General features: G+C 40.0%; 1 protein-coding gene across 9 annotated transcripts in view; it reads right to left on the reverse strand.

The window, feature by feature from the left end:
- Positions 1 to 19763, reverse strand: part of P4HA1 (prolyl 4-hydroxylase subunit alpha 1) — a 110332-nt gene extending 90569 nt beyond the window's left edge. For 2 of the 9 annotated variants that reach the window (XM_066348097.1, XM_066348102.1), the window contains exon 1: positions 19521 to 19763. The gene's annotated coding sequence lies outside the window, so the exon portion shown is untranslated. Of the gene's footprint in view, positions 1 to 7842; positions 8049 to 11514; positions 11647 to 19173; positions 19255 to 19520 lie in introns of those variants that run through there. The other 7 variants (XM_066348104.1, XM_066348099.1, XM_066348105.1 and 4 more) reach the window with 7 other exon arrangements.

The following is a 19763-nucleotide window of genomic DNA, read 5'->3' on the forward strand; positions in this document are numbered from 1 at the left end:
CTTTGATCTTTTTGACAGTTTTTATGGTCAATGCAAAAAACCAACACAATTCAGGCTTCTGATTCAGGCCAATACAATGTGGTATATATCAAGACTTGGCATGTCTCTTCCATATAAGCAAGATAAATTTTCCAAGACAACTAAGAATGATTACTAATAGGACTATATTTTTCTGCTCTTCTCTATAATCCCTCTACAAATTGCCATTTGTTTTAATTCCATGAATACCAGTCATACTTCTGCTCCCAAAGAGAGTGAGTTACATCTTTAGTACTTACAGTCTGACGGACAAGTGCTTTAATGGTATAACCAACTTTTATATCAAAAACTCAGAAATCATGCTTGCCTCTTTCCCATAGCTCTCTCTACTTGAGCAGTGAACTCAGTCATTGGCATAATTCCAATAGAATAGCATTTCAAGATTTGGTTGAAAAGCAGCTCTAAATCAAGATATTGTCCTTGTGAACACACAATGCAACATACAGATGATGTAGAATGTACAACTTTATTAACCAATGTCGCCCTCAATAAATTCAATAAAAATTTTTAAAGAAAAATAAGCCAGGTTCTATAGGCTTCTGCTTCCCTCTTTGCCTGACCAGGCAGTGGACACAGGGGACCCAGATTCGAGATCCCAAGGTCGCTGGCTTGAAGCCAAAGGTCTCTGGCTTGAGCTCAACGTCACTAGTTTGAGCAAGGGGTCACTCACTCTGCTGTAGCTCCCTGCCATCAAGGCATAAACAAGAAAGCAATCAATGAACAGCTAAGGTGCCGCAACAAAGAACTGATGCTTCTCAGCTCTCTTCCTGTCTGTCCCTCTCTCTGTCTCTGTCTCAAAAAAAGAAAAAAGAAACACACTGTGGTGGTGAATGTGTGGTGTAGTGTACAGAGAATGTATTATGGAATGGGGCACCAAAACCTATAGAATTTTATTAACCAATGTCACCCCAACAAATTCAATTTAAAAAATATAAATAAATATTTTGTCCTTAACTGAAAGTGCTACACAGGTTATATTTTGGAAATTCTTTCAAAGCTCAAAATCTCCCCGTCAGAAAAAATCCTGATGATAGTATCTTTTTTGCCTATATGGCACCTCTAACACCCCTACTCCCTTCTGGAAAATACCCCCTTCTACCTTATTTCTGGCCCATAGTTTCAACAGCCATTTTATATGGCATGATACTCCTCCCTAACTAAATGGCTAGTCAAAGTTCTTTACTGGAAATTTGAAAATGAAACTGAGAAAGGAACGGCATTCTCTGAAATCCTGAACTATATCGATAAAGCTCAGGAGTAGGTTAAGACCAAGTTTGGACATACAGATCAAAAAGTGAATAAAGCATATCTGAAAAGATTAAAAATGAAGCAGATACATAGAGAGGAAGACAAATAAGAGACTAAAGAAAATATTTTGATATTCCAGTTATTTCTGAAGTATAATCACACTCCTGACCTTGGTTAAGACAACTCCCTATCCCCACAATACAATTCCACTGTGTGCTAGTATGAATTAGGTTTCTGTTTAATCCAGAGTCCCAATAAATATCCTTTCTTTCATCAACACTGCAGTTAATACTGCCTTAGGCAAAATAAAGAATTCTCATGTATTTATTCCTCTCTTCACTATCACCAGAAAGCAATCTTTTTCAATGATATTTAAAAACTTTTTTGCTTGTTAAAGAGCCAATAAATGCTACTTCTATATCACAGAATAGAGTTTAAGATTAAATGTGATTTTAATCTATTTTTTTTTCCTTTTTTTTTCCTTTGTATTCCTCTGAAGCTGGAAACGGGGAGAGACAGCCAGACAGACTCCCGCATGCGCCCAACCGGGATCCACCCGGCACGCCCACCAGGGGCGAAGCTCCGCCCATCAGGGGGGCGCCGCTCCGCAGCGACCAGAGCTACTCCAGCGCCGGGGCAGAGGCCAAGGAGCCATCCCCAGCGCCCGGGCCATCCCCGCTCCAATGGAGCCCCGGCTGCGGGAGGGGAAGAGAGAGACAGAGAGGAAGGAGGGGAGGGGGGTGGAGAAGCAAATGGGCGCCTCTCCCATGTGCCCTGGCCGGGAATTGAACCTGGGTCCCCCCGGACGCCAGGCCAATGCTCCACCGCTGAGCCAACCAGCCAGGGCCTTAATCTATTTTTTAAAGATATAAACTGAAATTTGGAATCACAACTGAAGTTAAACTCAATGTCTGAAGTTTTTGTTTTAACTAAGAAAGTCAAGTTCCTCTAACTCAGAAACATTTTACAAATAAATATAGGCTAATGGGGAAGATTTGAGAAAGAAATTAATCCTATTATTTATTATTAAAATAATGCCATTCTTCACTGACTTTTAAACTGTAAAATAAAACCTCTCAACTATTTTGAACATGTCAGTTAGAAATGCATGCATTTCCCAGTGTAGGAAAAAAGGTCAGGATTATTGTTCCCAGGATAGAGAATACAAAAAGTTAACCATAGTGTTATCAAGAACCCCAAATTAGTAAGATTCATCAATAACATCCACCTTTATTTGGTGGTCCCTCTATCAAGAAGCACAATAGAGAAGAGATAAAGTATCAAAATATGAGCAAAATCTGATCACCAGCAAGTAAAAAAAGAAAACAAACAAAAAAAAACCCAGCAGTAATTTAGATGAAAGTGCCTAGCACATTAGAAGGATGATACCTGGCACACAGAAGACACTTAAGAAATGTTATTTGTATAGGGGGCAAGAAGTCATGAATGGCTGGATTTGTTGCCAAGAGTGTCTCAAGGCACATCAGAAAAGACAAGACTTGGGGAATGATGGGAAACCCACGCAATCTCAAACCTTGGCTAAGACAGCAAGAAGAAAGAAGCACCCCAGTGTATAATACTAGTTAGCAGACAGATGCAGACTCTTTCTAGTTCAGGAATTTGTGTGGGAGAAGAGAGTAGACAGAGGCAGTAGAAGAGAAGGAGAAGTAAATATTAAATTGTACACGCTTTTCTTGATGCTTATAAATGTTGTTATTTCCAAATATTAACCTATATATTTCTCACTTTAAGAATTTTCAGCCTGACCTGTGGTAGCGCAGTGGATAAAGCGTCAATCTGGAAACGCTGAGGTTGCCGGTTCAAAACCCTGGGCTTGCCTGGTCAAGGCACATATGGGAGTTGATGCTTCCTGCTCCTCCCCCATCTCTCTCTCCTCTCTCTCTCTCTCTCTCTCTCTCTCTATCTCTATCTCTATCTCACTCTCTCCCTCTCTCTCTCCTCTCTAAAAATGAATAAATAAAATTTTTTAAAAAATTAAAAAGAATTTGCAGTAGTTTCTCTTGGTTGGTTAGACTGATTATTAATGAAACTATATTTAATAACATGGATATCAAAACACTGGTTAGAGTATTAAAAAAGCAGCAATCCTTTTGAGATTTAAACTCTTAAAACCAGGTTTGTTTTCTAATGTGGGAAGTTTTAATGCCTAATTTCTAAGTTTAAAGAACACATTTAGGCCCTGGCCAGGTAGCTCAGTTGGTAGAGCATCATCCCAATACAACAAGGTTGCGAGTTGGATCCCCGGTCAGGGCAAGTACAAGAACCAACCAGTGAATGCATAAATAAGTAGAACAACAAACTGGTGTTTCTCTCTCTCAAATCAGTAATTTTAAAAAAAGGAACATATCCCTGGCCGGTTGGCTCAGTGGTAGAGCGTCGGCCTGGCGTGCGGGAGTCCTGGGTTTGATTTCCGGCCAGGGCACACAGGAGAAGCGCCCATCTGCTTCTCCACCCCTCCCCCTCTCCTTCCTCTCTGTCTCTCTCTTCCCCTCCCGCAGCCAAGGCTCCATTGGAGCAAAGTTGGCCCAGGCGCTGGGGGTGGCTCTATGGCCTCTGTCTCAGGCACTAGAATGGCTCTGGTTGCAACAGAGCAACGCCCCAGATGGGCAGAGCATTGCCCCCTGGTGGGCGTGCCGGGTGGATCCCGGTTGGGCGCATGCAGGAGTCTGTCTGACTGCCTCCCCATTTCCAACTTCAGAAAAATACAAAAAGAAAAAAAAAAAAAAATAGCTGATTTAGACATCACTATTCAGTAGGCCCCTTTGTCCATTGAGGCACATTCCAAAATCTCCTGTGGATGCCTGAAACCGCAGATAGTGCCAAACCCTATATGTACTAAGTTTTTCCAATACAAAAATACCTATGATAAAGTTCAAGTTATAAATTAGGCATAGTAAGATATTAACAATAACTAATAATAAGACAGAACAACTACAATAATATACTGTATAAAGGTTATTATTGTGATAAAGGTTATGTTAACATGGTCACTCATTTCAGGGGCTTCTTTGGAACATATTTAAAATACATACATAAAGACTTTAAAACTTTATATAGTAATTAAGAGAACTTCAAAAATATTAACACTGTCAGAGATATGGGTTCACAATCAATGCTCTTCACTCAACTTCTGCCTTTTCTTTAAGAAACATATTAATATTTTTATAAACAAACAAATTAGCTAAAAACAAAGTCAAAGTAGCACTAAAGTGAAAAGATAAATTCGAATCACGGACAGAGCTAGCAAAATCCAAATTATCAACTCCACAACTCTCCTAGCTGGCATAATGCCAGCATCAGTTCCTTTTACTTCAAAACAAATTTCATACCTTGATTTAAATAAGAAGTCCTCATTAGAGAACTTTAGTGTCTTCACTACCCTAAGGACACAATTGAAAAGTAAAATTTTATATAATGTATATATTTTAAGCTTAAGTAATGAATATGAGGTGAAGGCAAATTATTCCAAAAGCCAAGTTTTTAATGAATTATTAAAGACTGAATTTTTTAAAGCAAGTTATACTACTTATACAATAATCATTTGAAAACAGATGGCATTCCCTTTAGAAAAGGATCTTTTTATACAAATAATAATCACAGGAAGCAATAAGAAAGTATCTCATGTGCAATGGCAACACACACATTAATTACCTGAGAATAAATTTAAGAAAACTTAAATTGACCCTAAAATGTTCTTCAAATGGATCAAAGACTGAATGACCGGTGGTGGCACAGTGGATAAAACGTAGACCTGGAGCACTGAGGTTCAAAAATCAAGGAATGTAGGAGAAGCAACTATCAATTGATGCTTCCCTCTTCTCCCCTCTTCCCCCCCTTCTCTCTCCTCTCGCTAAAATCAATAAATAAAATCTAAAATATATACCTATTTACTCAAATGGATCAAAGACTATCCTTAACTTTAAAACTATAAACCCCTTAGAAAAAAAAAGGTGTAAATCTTCATAGCTTTGATTAGGCAATTAGATATAATACCCAGGCAAGTTTCTTAGATATGACACTTAAAGCACAAGAAGCCAAAGAAAAAATGGGATAAAATGGACTTTATCAAAATTTAAAACTTTTATCCTTCAAGAAAGTGAAGAAAACCCAGAGAATGGGGGAAATTTTGCAAATTGTGTTTCTAATAAAACTTTAGGACCTGGAATATATACAAAACTCTTAAAACTCAACAATAAAAATAATAGAAATAATCCATTTTTTAAGTGGGAAAAAGGTGTGAAGAGACATCTGTCCAAAGATGAAAAAACATCAACATCATTAGTCATTATAGAAATGCAAATCATAACACAATGAGATACCACTTTACAATCCCTAAAATAGCTATAGTGAAAAAAAAAATTGACAAGGATGTAGATAAACTGGAACACTCATACATTACTGGTAGGAATATAAAATGGTAAGGCTAATTTGGAAAACAGTTTTTCAGTTCCTCAAAAAAGTTAAACACAGAGTTATCATATGACCCAACAATTCTACTCCTAGATCTATACCTAAATGAAATGAAATCTTGTGACTGTAAAATATTTGTACATAAATGTTCTAGCAGCATTATTCATAATAGCAAAAAAAAGGTGGAAACAACTCAAACGTTGATGAATGGATAAACAAAATATGGTGCAGCCATACAATGGAATATTATTCACTGGTAAAAAGGCATGAAGTACTGATACATTGCACAATACACTTGAACCTCAAAAACAATATGCTAAGTGAAAAAAATCTACAGAGATAAAAAGTAGTCAGAGCTGCCTAGGGGATCCAGAAGTGACTGCTAATGAATCTGAGTTTTCCTCTTGGAGTGATAAAAATGTTCTAAAACTGATTGCTGTAATGGCTGCACAACTCTGTGCATATGTACATTTTAAAAGGTCAATTGCGGCCCTGGCCGGTTGGCTCAGCGGTAGAGCGTCGGCCTGGCGTGCGGGGGACCCGGGTTCGATTCCCGGCCAGGGCACATAGGAGAAGCGCCCATTTGCTTCTCCACCCCCAGCCCCCTCCTTCCTCTCTGTCTCTCTCTTCCCCTCCCGCAGCCAAGGCTCCATTGGAGCAAAGATGGCCTGGGTGCTGGGGATGGCTCCTTGGCCTCTGCCCCAGGCGCTAGAGTGGCTCTGGTCGCGGCAGAGCTTCACCCCTTGGTGGGCAGAGCATCGCCCCTGGTGGGCGTCTGTCTGACTGTCTCTCCCCGTTTCCAGCTTCAGAAAAATACAAAAAAAAAAAAAAATTAAAGGTCAATTGCACCTGATCTGTGGTGGCAGTGGGTTAAGTGTCCACCTGGAATGCTGAGCTCACTGGTTCAAAACCCCAGGCTTGCCGGGTCACAGCATATACAAGAAGCAACAACTACTACTTGATGTTTCCTGCTTCTCCCCCACCACCTTTCTCCCTCTCTCTCCTCTCTAAAATCAGTAAATAAAATCTTTAAAAAATAAATAAATAAAGGTCAATTGTACAGTATGTGAATCAGATCTCAATATAGCTGTTAGAAAAAAGAAATTATATCAATTCCCATCTCACTGGATAAATACCTAGGGGTAGGAATGCTGGGTTGTATGGTAACTTTATGTGTACCTTAGAAAGAACTGCCAAACACTTTTCTAAGTCACTATACCACTTCCATTGCCATCAGCAATGGAGGAACACACCAATTGTTCCCCATTCTCATTAGCATTTTGTATTATCATTTTTCCTTTTTTCCTTCATTTTTATTAATTTATTTTTATGGCTTTGAGAGACACAGGAGGAGAGAAGGGGTAGAGAGTGAGAAGCATCAACTCGTGGTTGCTTCACTTCAGTTGTTCATTGATTGCTTCTCATTTGTGCCTTTGACGGGCGGTGGGGGACCCTCAAGCTGAACCAATGAACCCTAGCTCAAGCCAGCAACTTTGGGCTTCAAGGGAGCAACCTTTGGGCTCAAGCCCATGACCTGTAGTTTCAAACTGGGAACCTCAGTGATCTGGGTTGATGCTCTATCCACTGCGCCACCACCAGTCAGGCCATTTTTCTTAATTTATTAATTTTCTCACTGGGTACAAAACGATATCTTGTTGTGGTTTTAATGTGCAATTCCACAATTACCAATGATGTTTAATATCTTTGGGTGTGTTTGTTTTACCTTGTTTGGTAAAGTTTTAACTTGAATATTTTGCCAAAATTTTTTTTTTTTTTACAGACAGAGAGTCAGAGAGAGGGATAGACAGACAGACAGGAATGGAGAGATAAGAAGCATCAATCATTAGTTTTTCGCTGCGCATTGCAACACCTTAATTGTTGTTCACTGATTGCTTTCTCATACATGCCTTGACCGTGGGCCTTCGGCAGACCAAGTAAACCCCTGCTCGAGCCAGCGACCTTGGGTCCAAGCTGGTGAGCTTTGCTCAAACCAGATGAGCCCACGCTCAAACTGGTGACCTCGGGGTCTCGAACCAGGGTCTTCCGCATCCCAGTACAACGCTCTATCCACTGCGCCACCGCCCAGTCAGGCTATTTTGTCAAATTTTTAACTAGGTTGTTTACCTGTTATTAAATTTTGTGAGTTCTTTAAATATTCTGGATACAAGTCCTTTGTCAGATAGAGGAATGTGATAGAGGAATATTTACTCTAAGTCTGTGGCTTGTCTTTTCATTCTCATAGCACAGTTTACAACAGCAGCAGTTCTTGATTTTGATGAAGTCGAATTTATCAATCTATGCATTTATAGATCAGGCTTTTGGTGTCAAATCTAAGGAAAAAAATTTTGAGAGACAGGAAAGGAGAGAGAGTAAGAAGAATCAACTTGTAGTTGCTTTCACTTTAGTTGTGCATTGATTGCTTCCGAGAGACAGAGGAGAGATGAGAAGCATCAACTGCTGGTTGCATTCACTTAACTGTGCATTGAGTTTCTCATCCGTGCATTGACTGAGGCTGTGCCAGTGTCCCCTTGCTCAAGCTGGAGATTTCTGGACTCGAGCTGGTGAGCTTTGGGATCGTGTGGACACCAGCAAGCCCGCGCTCAAGCCTGAGACCTCAGTGCTCCCGTTCAACGCTGTTATCTACTGTACCACCACCACTGGTCATGCTATGAAATATTTGCCTGACCGAAGATGAAAAAGATTTTGTCTATTTTCTTCAAGATATTTTATAAAGACTTTAGGTGTTACCTCAAGGTCTATGAAACATTTTGAACTAGTTTTTTCACTGACACCCTGCTTCCCTCCCCTTTTTGCCCCACATCTAGATAAAAAAAATAAGAATACCCAGGCATTCAATTCCTCGTTGTTGGTGGGAAGTTAAAACCATGTAAATCCCACACATGGGAACTATCACAGGGATCCCTCCTTCAAGCCACAATAAAAACTAAAACCAGCCCTGGCCAGTTGGCTCAGCGGTAGAGCGTTAGCCCGGCGTGCAGGAGTCCCGGGTTCGATTACCGTCCAGGGCACACAGGAGAGGCGCCCATTTGCTTCTCCACCCCTCCCCCTCTCCTTCCTCTCTGTCTCTCTCTTCCCCTCCCGTAGCGAGGCTCCATTGGAGCAAAGATGGCCCGGTGGCCTGACCTGTAGTGGCGCAGTGGATAAAGCGCCGACCTAGAAATGCTGATCACCAGTTTGAAACCCTGGGCTTGCCTGGTCAAGGCACATATGGGAGTTGATGCTTCCAGCTCCTCCCCCTTCTCTCTCTCTGTCTCTTCTCTCTCTCTCTCTCTTTCTCTCTCTGTCTCTCCCTCTCCTCTCTAAAATGAATAAATAAAAAATTAAAAAAAAAAAAAGATGGCCCGGGCGCTGGGGATGGCTCTGTAGCCTCTGCCTCAGGCGCTAGAATGGCTCTGGACTCAACAGAGCAACGCCCCAGAGGGACAAAGCATCGCCCCCTAGTGGGCATGCCAGGTGGATCCCGGTCGGGTGCATGCGGGAGTCTGTCTGACTGCCTCCTATTTCCAGCTTCGGAAAAATGAAAAACAAAAAAAACAAAAAAAAACTAAAACCAACCACCTGTTTCAATCTTGCTTCATGCTGGACTAAGCCTAAATCTTTGTCCTCGAGGAATCCTTTTGTAGTTTACAGTGCAAGTAAATTTTATTTTGTATTTCATATCCATTGGTGCTGCTGTCTGAACATTTAATAGATGTCTGGGCAGGGACTGTCCAGTGTCTAAGAGAGGATACTAGGTACCGAATGAAACACATATATTTTTGCACATGAATATTCAACTATTCCATACTACCCTTTCTGTACTGAATTGCCTTTATACCTTTGCCAAAAACAAGTTGATCATTTTTGTGTGTCTGGATTCTCTACTTTGTCCCATTGATCTGTATGTCTATTTTTTCTCCAATACAACACTGTCTAGAGTAGTGCAGAAATATAATAAGTTAAAATCGGGTAGCGTGAGTTTTTCAACTTTGTTCTTCTTTTTCAAAATTGGTTTGCCTTTCCTAGTTCCTCTTTTTAGATTCAGCTTGTCAGCTTCTATACGAAATCCTGCTGAGATTTCGACAGGGATTGTATCAAATCTATAGATCAGTTTAGAAGGAATGGAAAACTTAACAAGAATGAGTCTTCCAATCTATAAATATGACATATTTCTCCATTTATGTACGTCTTCTTTGGTTTCATTCATCAGTATTTTATAACTTTCAGTATACAAATCTTGGACATACTTGTAAAAGTTAATACTTAAGTATTTCATGGGTTTTGGTGCTACTGAAATGGTACTTTTAATTTTAAATTTCCAATTGTTCTTGCTAGTAAAAAGAAATACAACTGACTGTTGTATACTAATGTTCTTCAACCTAGCTAAATTCCCCTATTAGATCTAGAGCTTTTTTTATAACACCTTTCAAATTTTCTATACAAACATACTGTCTGTGAATAGAGATAGTTCTTGCTCTTTGAAACACACTATTTTAAAAAATGAAGACAAGCCTCAGACTGGAAAAAACATTTCGCTGTAACATAAGATATAGCTATTCTACTCCTAGAGTTTTACACAAGAGAAAAGAGAGTATATATCTCTCCAAAGATTTGTAAATAAATGCTCATAGCAGCTTTATTTATAAAAAGCTAGAAAACAACCCAAATGTCTATCAACTGGCAAATGGGGCAAAAAAATTGTGATTTATCCACACAATGTAATACTACTCAGCAAAAAAAGGAATAACATACAACATGGATGAATTTCAAAATAATTATGCTGAATATAAGAAGCCAAAGTCTCCCCCCACCCCAAAAAAAGAGTAGGTACCATATGATTTCACTTATAGAAAAATCTAGAGAATACAAACTAGTCTTAAGTATCAGGGAAAAAAACGATGAAGAAAGGGCAGGATAGAGCAGGAGGGAGGGATTACAGAATCATGAGAAAACTCTTGAGGGTGATGGATCTGTTCCTCAGCTTGCTGTTAACAATTTCATGGGTATATACCTTTGTCAAAACTTACCAATTGTACAGTGTAAATATCTACAATTGATTACATATTATATCAATTACTTTATTAGTAATCATCATTATGTAACACATTGGTGTTTTATTTACTTATAAAACACTATCTCTAGGTAGTGATCACTGTTGAAGTTATCAAATAACATCATTATTTAAGATTTTTAATTCAAACACTATAAATTGAGATATATGCTCAAAATATCTTTAAAATAAAAGGTCTACCAGAAAGTTCTGTCTGTTTTTGGAATAAAACAAAACACAAATTTTTCTTACCGTCAATAAACTTTATTAAATAATATATTTCCACACCAATTCTATCTTCCGAATATGGTCCGAAATGGTTTGCTGAGCTGAATTAAGCCTTTCTGCGATCTCCGATGTTGTCAGAAAAGGATCTTGCTCCAACATGGTCTTAACAACATCGTCATCGATCAAACATGGTCGTCCAGAACGTGGCTTATCAGAAAGGTCAAAATCACCTGTTTTGTATTTTTCGAACCATCTTCTGCATGTCCTATCAGAAACTGTACCTTCACCAAACACTTACAATAAATTCCTACATGCTTCTGTAGCATTTCTTCCTTGTTGAAATTCATATACAATACAGTGGTGTAAATGAACTTCATCAGTAGCCATGGGTACAAAATCGCCTCACACATAAGACTAACGTGAATCAACTTTGTTTTAGTTAATTTGCTACGTCAGTATGTATACATTAAGTGGTAAAAATAGAGAGGCACACATGCGCCAAATAAACATGTGCTTACGTGTCGAAACTTGTGATAGAAACGGTCAGTTGGTTGGAGTGTTGTTCGGGAATGTAGAAGTTCCCAGTTCGATCCACAGTCAGGGCACATACAGGAACAGATTGATGTTCCTGTCCCTCTCTCTCTTTCTCACTAAAATCAATACATTAAATTTTTTTTTAATTTGAGCATGTAAATTTGAGAATGTCTTCATGCAACTTCCAAATATAAATAAAATCTTGCCTGAGCTAAAAACAAAAAAGGGGGTTATTGAAACAAGGGGGCAAGAAAAAAGGGCCATATGTACACAGAAAGTAATGCTTTGAGGTACTAAATTAAACAATAAGTTTTAGAAACACTCACTAATCATTTTTTGAAGGGAATAGACTTGCAAATACAGTAATAAAAAATTAAAATGTAAAAAAAAAGAATTAAAATGTAAAACAAGTATTTTTTTCTTAAGTGAGAAGCAGGAAGGCAGAGAGAAACTCCCACATGCACCCCAACAGGAATCCACCCGGCAAGCCCCCCACAGGGTGATGCTCTGCCCATCTGGGCCATTGCTCCATTGCTCAACCATCAAGTTATTTTAGCACCTGAGGTGAGGCTATGAAACCATCCTCAGCACCCAGGGTCAACTTATTCCAACAGAGCCATGGCTGCGGGATGCAAAGAGAGAGAGAAGGAAAGGGGGGAGGGGTGAAGAAGCAGATAGTCACTCCTCCTGTGTGCTCTGACTGGGAATCGAACCTGGGACATCCACACGCCAGGCCAATGCTCTACCACTGAGCCAATCAGCCAGGGCTAAACAAGCCTACTTAAAACCTGTTAATGTTTGCTAATTGCTATCAAATAAAATAACTAAACATAAATTTATATAACTGTCCTCTTGTATGTTACTTCAAACACAAATTATTACAATTATTCCAGCTCAATATTCAGGACATAATAACAAATGCTCAATAAATACTTAATAAGCACAAAATATATAGAATCAAGAAGAACACCAGCAGGATAATTTCTCTCACTCCTCCTAAACTAAACACTAGTCATGACTTGTATGCAAATTCCCTTCTTAGCCGAAATTCTTTAAAAATTTCAAAAGACAATTCATGGTTGAAAAGCTTGAGAAATTATTAGGACAATAGAGTTAGTTACTGATGTGAAAAATCTGATACATATTCATAAAATAGATTAAAAGAGACATCTGAAAATTAGTGATTAATACTCTATAAGTTTCCATTTCTATTACTTACTCCCCAGAAACCTTACAAAAGCACTTTCTTCCCAAATTTTAACAGTGATCATAGGGTCCATTCCTGTCATGGCTACACACATGCATAACAGGAGATATGTTCTATTTGATGCTTCATATCAATGTTCAATGCCTTTTTGTTTTACAAGTATTGATTACTAATTCTTGGGTCTTACTGTAGTTTCAAAGTCAAAGTAAATCTAATGCCTGGTATGGGAATCATCCAAACTAACTTTTGTTTAACCGATTCTGCTCAGATAAAGCAAAAATTCCCATATGTACCTATAGTATTTCTTAAATACTCTTACTAATACAAAAAAGATTATATATACTTTTTTTTTTTGAACAGAGACGGAGAGTCAGAGAGGATCGGACAGACAAGAAGGGGAAGAGATGAGAAGCATCAATTCTTTATTGTGGCTCCTTAGTCGTTCATTGATTGCTAGATTATATCATATATACTTTTATTTTTATTTTTTTTATTTTAGATTATATATACTTTTAATCTCTGACCACATTCCATTCAGGGTGAGGCCCATCAGTCCAGAATAGAATACCCAACACTCGCTGTAGCAGCCCCTCTCCTCCTAATGAATTAATTATAGCTCTGAGGCCTGGATATACTTTGCCTCATCTTCATCCTTCCCAAGGCACTTGTGCAAAAATTCCATTTTTCTTTACCCTAGTCTCCCTTTCCTCTTTCTAACCTTTAATGCCCTCTTTTATCCTCATGTCAGATCCAAAGTTGAGGAAAGTATATACATAATAAAACCGCATATACTAGGACAGGGGAAAATGAATCTGTGGTTACAGAGGATGTGAATCTAGATATGTTTCTATTCAGCACTTATTCAGATTTAAAAACAAGTAAAATGTTAGTGGCGTGTGTACATATCGTGTAACATTCACATCCTATTTCTCTTATGAAACATTTTTTTAATCAATCTTTTGATTCTCCCATAGTATGTACTGAGTACATTATAAATGCTTTTAAAATCTAATTGAGTGGAATGACTAAGTTAATTACTACTAACCCTTCCTTATTTTAACTCTAGATGTTGAAAACATGTCTGATACATTGTTAATATGTTATTAAGTTGATTGTTTTTCCTTCCTTACTTCAGAGTCAGTTTGACCAATTATCAAGGATGGAGTAACATGAAATGTGAATCAGAAAATAGACAACCTAAACCTGGCTGGTTGGATCAGTGGTTGAGTATCAACCCGGCATGTGGAAGTCCTGGGTTCGATTTCCGGCCAGGGCACACAGGAGAAGCTCCTATCTCAGGCAAAGCCAAAATATGGCCCGTGGGCCGCATCCAGCCTGCGTAATGAGGTTATGCAGCCCAAAACTGAATTTTTAATATTCTCCGCACGACACACTGTGGAAATGAAATACTCTAAGTGGTACTTTTAAACCATTATACATAAACTACAATATCTTCAGTAATCTTCAGCGCAACTTATATTTGTGAACAAACTTTTTCTTTAATGAATCTAAATAAAAGTACAAGATCAAGATTGGATGATTTATATTTGGAGGCTGTGTTAAGAATAGCTACTACAACTATAGAGCTAGATATTAAAAAAATAATAGGCGATACAAAGTGCCTCAACACATCAGTTTTTTTAATTTGTTGTACTAAATTACTTACATTTATTCATAAACAAATTAAATAATAAAATTTTGTTTACTTAAACGAATCGTTTTTTTATTTAACATTTTTTAATTTTAGTATCTATTTCATCTGGCCTGTGAAAAAAGTTTTCTTTCTAATCTGGCCCAGGGGCAAAATTGTTGGCCACACCTATCCCATCTGCTTCTCCACCCCTCCCCCTCTCCTTCCTCTCTGTCTCTCTCTTCCCCTCCTGCAGCCAAGGCTCCCTTGGAGCAAAGTTGGCCCAGGTGCTGAGGATGGCTCCTTGCCCTCAGCCTCAGACGCTAGAATGGCTCCGGTTGCAATGAAGCATCGCCCCCTAGTGGGCATGCCAGGTGGGTCCCAGTCGGGTGCATGTGAGAGACTGTCTCTCTGCTTCCCTGCTTCTCACTTAAAAAAAAAAAAAAAGAAAATAGACAATCTGAGTCCAAGTCATGGCTCTGCCACTCACTATATCTTGGGCAAATTACTTGACTTTTCTGAACCCTAACCTACTAACTTTTTTTTTTTTTTTGAGAGAGAGAGAGAGAAAGAGAGACAGATAGGGACAGATAGAAAAGAGAGGTGAGAAGCATCAACTCATAGTTAGTTGCAGCACCTTAGTTGTTCACTGATTGCTTCCTCATATATGCATTAACTGGAGGGTTCCAGCTGAGCCAGCGACCTGGGCTCGAGCCAGCAACCTTTGGGCTCCAGCCAGCGACCATGGGGTCAGGTCATGTCTATGATCCCACACTCAAGCCAGCAACCCCATCCACTGCGCCATCACCTGGTCAGGCCTACTAACTCTTTGTTTGTACAGTGGGGATGATGTAAAACCACCTCACAAAATTATTTTAAGGATCAAATTAGATAACATATAAAATAACACTTTATAAAGTTTTTATTTGTATTAAGTAGATTAACACATCTGTTTAGGGCCCAGTCCAATCCCCATAGAAAATTCTTTTAGAGGGAAGAAAAATTATTGATATATTTTCATTAAAAAAAATGCAGCTAGAAAGAAAAGTGGTTAAAGTTTATTATAACTATACAGGTGGAAACTACTTTTAATGGAGAAACAGCTCAAATGTCCAACAAGAGATAAAGACTGAGTATATTAATTTGATATATTACTATTTAAATTAAAAATATGTAAACCAGTAAAACATGGACACATAAATAAGAAACACTTAAGCAGGAAGAAGAAGAAGTCCCAGATAGTACAACTATATTAGAAGGAAATTTCCATATATACTGCATTTTTTGCAAATATCCAACCAAATATTCTAATAGCCGTCCTGGTCATCCAAAGCAGTATCAGGGAAAGGAATGTTTTTTATTATATCAAGTTCAAGAACTGCTGCTGGAGTAACCTTAAGGAAGTCTTTTGGGTTACATTAGTATATATTGAAGCACAATATTTGGCTAGAGGGAAACTAATGAGAGGATAGCTTCAAATTATACAAATAAATTTTGTTGAGTAGAGTCTGACCAGGCGGTGGTACAGTGGCTAGAGCATCAGACTGGGATGCGGAAGGTTCGAGACCCCAAGGTCACCAGCTTGAGCGCGGGCTCATCTGGCTTGAGCAAAAAAGCTCACCAGCTTGGACCCAAGGTCCCTGGCTCGAGCAAGGGGTTACTTGGTCTGCTGAAGGCCCACGTCAAGGCACATATGAGAAAGCAATCAATGAACAACTAAGGTGCTGCAACGAAAAACTGATGACTGATGCTTCTCATCTCTCTCTGTTCCTGTCTGTCTGTCCCTCTCTCTGACTCTCTCTGTCCCTGTAAAAAAAAAAAAAATTTTGAGTAAAAATGCAAAGCTTTACTAGTTTCACAAATATACATACCCTTCATTTGACTTATCTCATATATAGTCATATACACATACCTCATTATGATTTACTTAAAAGGTTCAAGATCTCACTATAAGAAGAGCAATAAAGCTTAACATGGGTCTGTGAAATTTATTTTTGTTCACCTTCAAACATGTTCCACTTTCAGAGTAGGACCAAAGACCTACATGGGGGGGGGGGGGATGTATGGGGAGAGGGAGAGGAGGAAATATGATATGTGATTGACTAGACAATTTAGCAATTCAATAGTTCTCCTACCAACCTCTTTTTTATCATTATTATTTTTGTGTGTGTGTATTTTTCTTAAGTTGGAAACGGGGAGGCAGTCAGACTTGGCATGCCCACCAGGGGGCGATGCTCTGCCCATCTGGGGCATTGCTCTGTTGCAACCAGGGCCATTCCAGCGCCTGAGGCAGAGGCCACAGAGCCACCCCCAGCGCCAGGGGCCAACTTTGCTCCAATGGAGCCCTGGCTGCGGAAGGGGAAGAGAGTGACAGAGAGGAAGGAGTGGGGTAGGGGGGAGAAGCAGATGGGCGCCTCTCCTGTGTGCCCTGGCCGGAAATCGAACCCGGGACTCCTGCACACCAGGCCGACGCTCTACCACTGAGCCAACCGGCCAGGGCCCCTACCAACCTCTTCCCCCCCCCACCACCAACCTCTTAACATTTGCTAAAACCCTTTTAGCAAAAATTTATTAGGGCCATCTATATACTTAGTCCAGTCAGACTTACAAGCCCAGCTCAATTTTCAGAAATATTCAATAAATACTGCCTCAAGATACCCAGATATCCTTAAAGATTAACTTCACATCTCTTTTATATTTTAATTCTTAAAATAAAGTTTCTAGATACGCTGGGGGGGGGGGGGAGGTATCTGTAAGTGGACTATAATATTCCATGCAGATGTGTGCATGCACTTGAATTTTTTGACCCACGGTCCACACCTTCTATTAGATTCCCAATGGATTTCATGACCTTAGAAGAGGTTGAGCCCTAGCCAAATATTAGCTCGGTTGGTTAGAGCATTGTTCCAAAGCACAGAGGTTGCCAGTTTGATCCCTGATCAGATCACATACAGAAACAAACTAACCTTCCTGTCTTTCTCTAAAAATCATTAATTTTTAAAATTTTAATTAAAAAAAAAAAAAGTTGAGAACTGCTACTGTGTATTTCACAGGGTATGCTTTTCAAATCTAAAAACAGTAATTTTATCCCAGTTGATTAATCAGTAAGTAAAACAAGGCTTTAACATCCACAGAAAAGAAGGCTCACAAGCTTTAAGATTGCATCCCTGGAATAAAAGGAGGAGTTTAAACTTAACTGCTCTATGAAAGATACTGCTTGTCAGGACACAACCCACTGTGTAGTTATACAAAAGGTTAACAACTCCTTACCAAAACGCCAAGAATCGCCCACAATAACCTGAACTACCTAGCTGATACAAACTTTTCTTTTCAATAGTCTTTTGTACTAAATTTTTCTGCAATAATTAAAAGTTGTATACAATTTGTTATCTATTTTACTACCTTAGGTACCAAGACATAAAAGAGCCATTGTAATTATCTGCTCACCAAAACCCTGGCTTTCAGTACTTTGAAATAAAACTCATTTTAAGAGGTCAAAGGAAAAAGCATTAGCCATCTAAAAAATGACAGAGTAGTTCTTTTCTAGTTAGTCTATGTTAAATTTATACAAAACATTTGCCATCAGCTATCTAAAATACTGGCAGGACTTAAAGCATAATGTTCCAAAACCAAAAATGACATAACTTTTAAAGGTAAGGAATAAAACCTATGATTCCCACAGAACGAAAAAAGTAAAATTTGAAGTTCATATTTAAGATTCTAAAGTTACACTCACAGGCTAAAAACCAAAGTTAAAGAAAATCACAAAATGTCTATTTAAAATTAAAATCAAGGCCGAACATATTGAAGGTTGTTCACTTCCAGCTTCCTGAATATTTTCTGCTTAAGGTATCCACTTTCTCCATAGAAACTTGATCGGAAAAATCCCTTTGAAATGTTTTATAAATTCCAGTGTTCCTGCCATGCGGAATGAATATTTCATTTGATTATTTTAGGAAAAGACTAGCCTCATTCATAAGCTACATCTAAACCTAAAAGGGGAAATATGTTTCTTTCCAGAACCTTTAAAAAAAATGAGCAAGAAAGTTGATGAAAAGAACATTGCTGCCACGTCTCTTCCCCTCCCCCACTCACGTAGTGGCTATTTCGTCCTTTTAGCTTGCATTCCAAGGGAAAGTCAAAGTGCCACCGCTCCCCGAGAAACAAGAAACAGTTAAGTTGAAACTGGCAAGCCTCTTTGGCCTTTTAGATCAATTCCTAAAAGGAGATCTAGTTTCCTATTCATGCCTTTCTAAAGCAAAGAGTTCAAAAATTTCACGAGTCTTTTTCACTCTATGCCGGACGCATAAGACATTTAGTGTTTAAACACTTAATTGTATATTAATACATTCAATTATTTACGGAAACAGTGTCTCATTTATGGTACCATGCTCCCTCCCCTCTAAGACATGGATCTGGGGGCCATTCATGCACTCCAACTCAAAGTTCTCACACAACCATGGAATTCGTTTCACTCATATAGACTTTAAAAAGCCGGAAATTCTGCTGAAAGAGAGGAAAGTGGGTGAGCAGCTCCTGTGCCTTTTAAAAAACATCTGTGTAAAAAGAGGGAAGAAGGAGAGCTTCCCCGAAGACAGGCGGGTCTGACAGCCGACTTCCCCACCAGCCAGTCGGAAACTCGCCGCCCGGGGCTACATCTGGCTGCTACAGCAGCACCGCGGTGCGCAACAGATGAGTTCAGCCCGAACTTCTCTTCCCCGACCCGCGGACTTCCCACAGGGTAAAACTGCCCGGACAGGTTCGGCTGCGAGCTTTAAAGTCCGCTCTCCGCTGCCACATGCTTACCATCTGCTGTCCCGGAGGCCGAAAACCCACGCCCCGCACGCGCGATCCCAGCAGCTTTACAGGGAGGACTAGGTATGAGAGGAGCTCGGGAAAATCAACAGGGAGATTCCTCCCCGGGAAGGAGTATTCAAGAAAGTTCTGGTCCCCGGGGCGGGGACTGAGGCTGCCGCCGCCCGAGCGGCCGGGGGCACCCACCAGAAAGGAAGGCAGAAGGGCAGCCCAGGCAGGGCAGAGGGCTCTCAGGGCCGCCGGGGGTCGCGCGGCGCAGGGCGAGGGCCCGGGTCTCCGGAGCAGAGACTGAGGCTGCGGTGGACACTGGAGCACCCCCGCCCCCCAAGGCATCCCACCTAATGGGACAGGAACCGGACCGCCACCGCCGTCCGAGAAGGACCACAGCTACCTCAGGGCCTCGGCCTCGGTCTCCAGAGTCGGAGGAGAGAGTCCCACCTGGGAAGTGGGACGGGAGCGCTTTCTTCAGTCCCCAGTCGCCTGCACGCGGGCGGGCTACCTTCCCCTCTCCTCAGTCCGCTGCGGGCGCAACTGGGCAGCAGAGGGAGCCAGTAAGCCTTTTTATAACCCCCAGGCCGCGA

Source organism: Saccopteryx leptura, chromosome 9 (genome assembly GCF_036850995.1).
Source record: "Saccopteryx leptura isolate mSacLep1 chromosome 9, mSacLep1_pri_phased_curated, whole genome shotgun sequence".
Classification (NCBI taxonomy): Eukaryota; Metazoa; Chordata; class Mammalia; order Chiroptera; family Emballonuridae; genus Saccopteryx; species Saccopteryx leptura.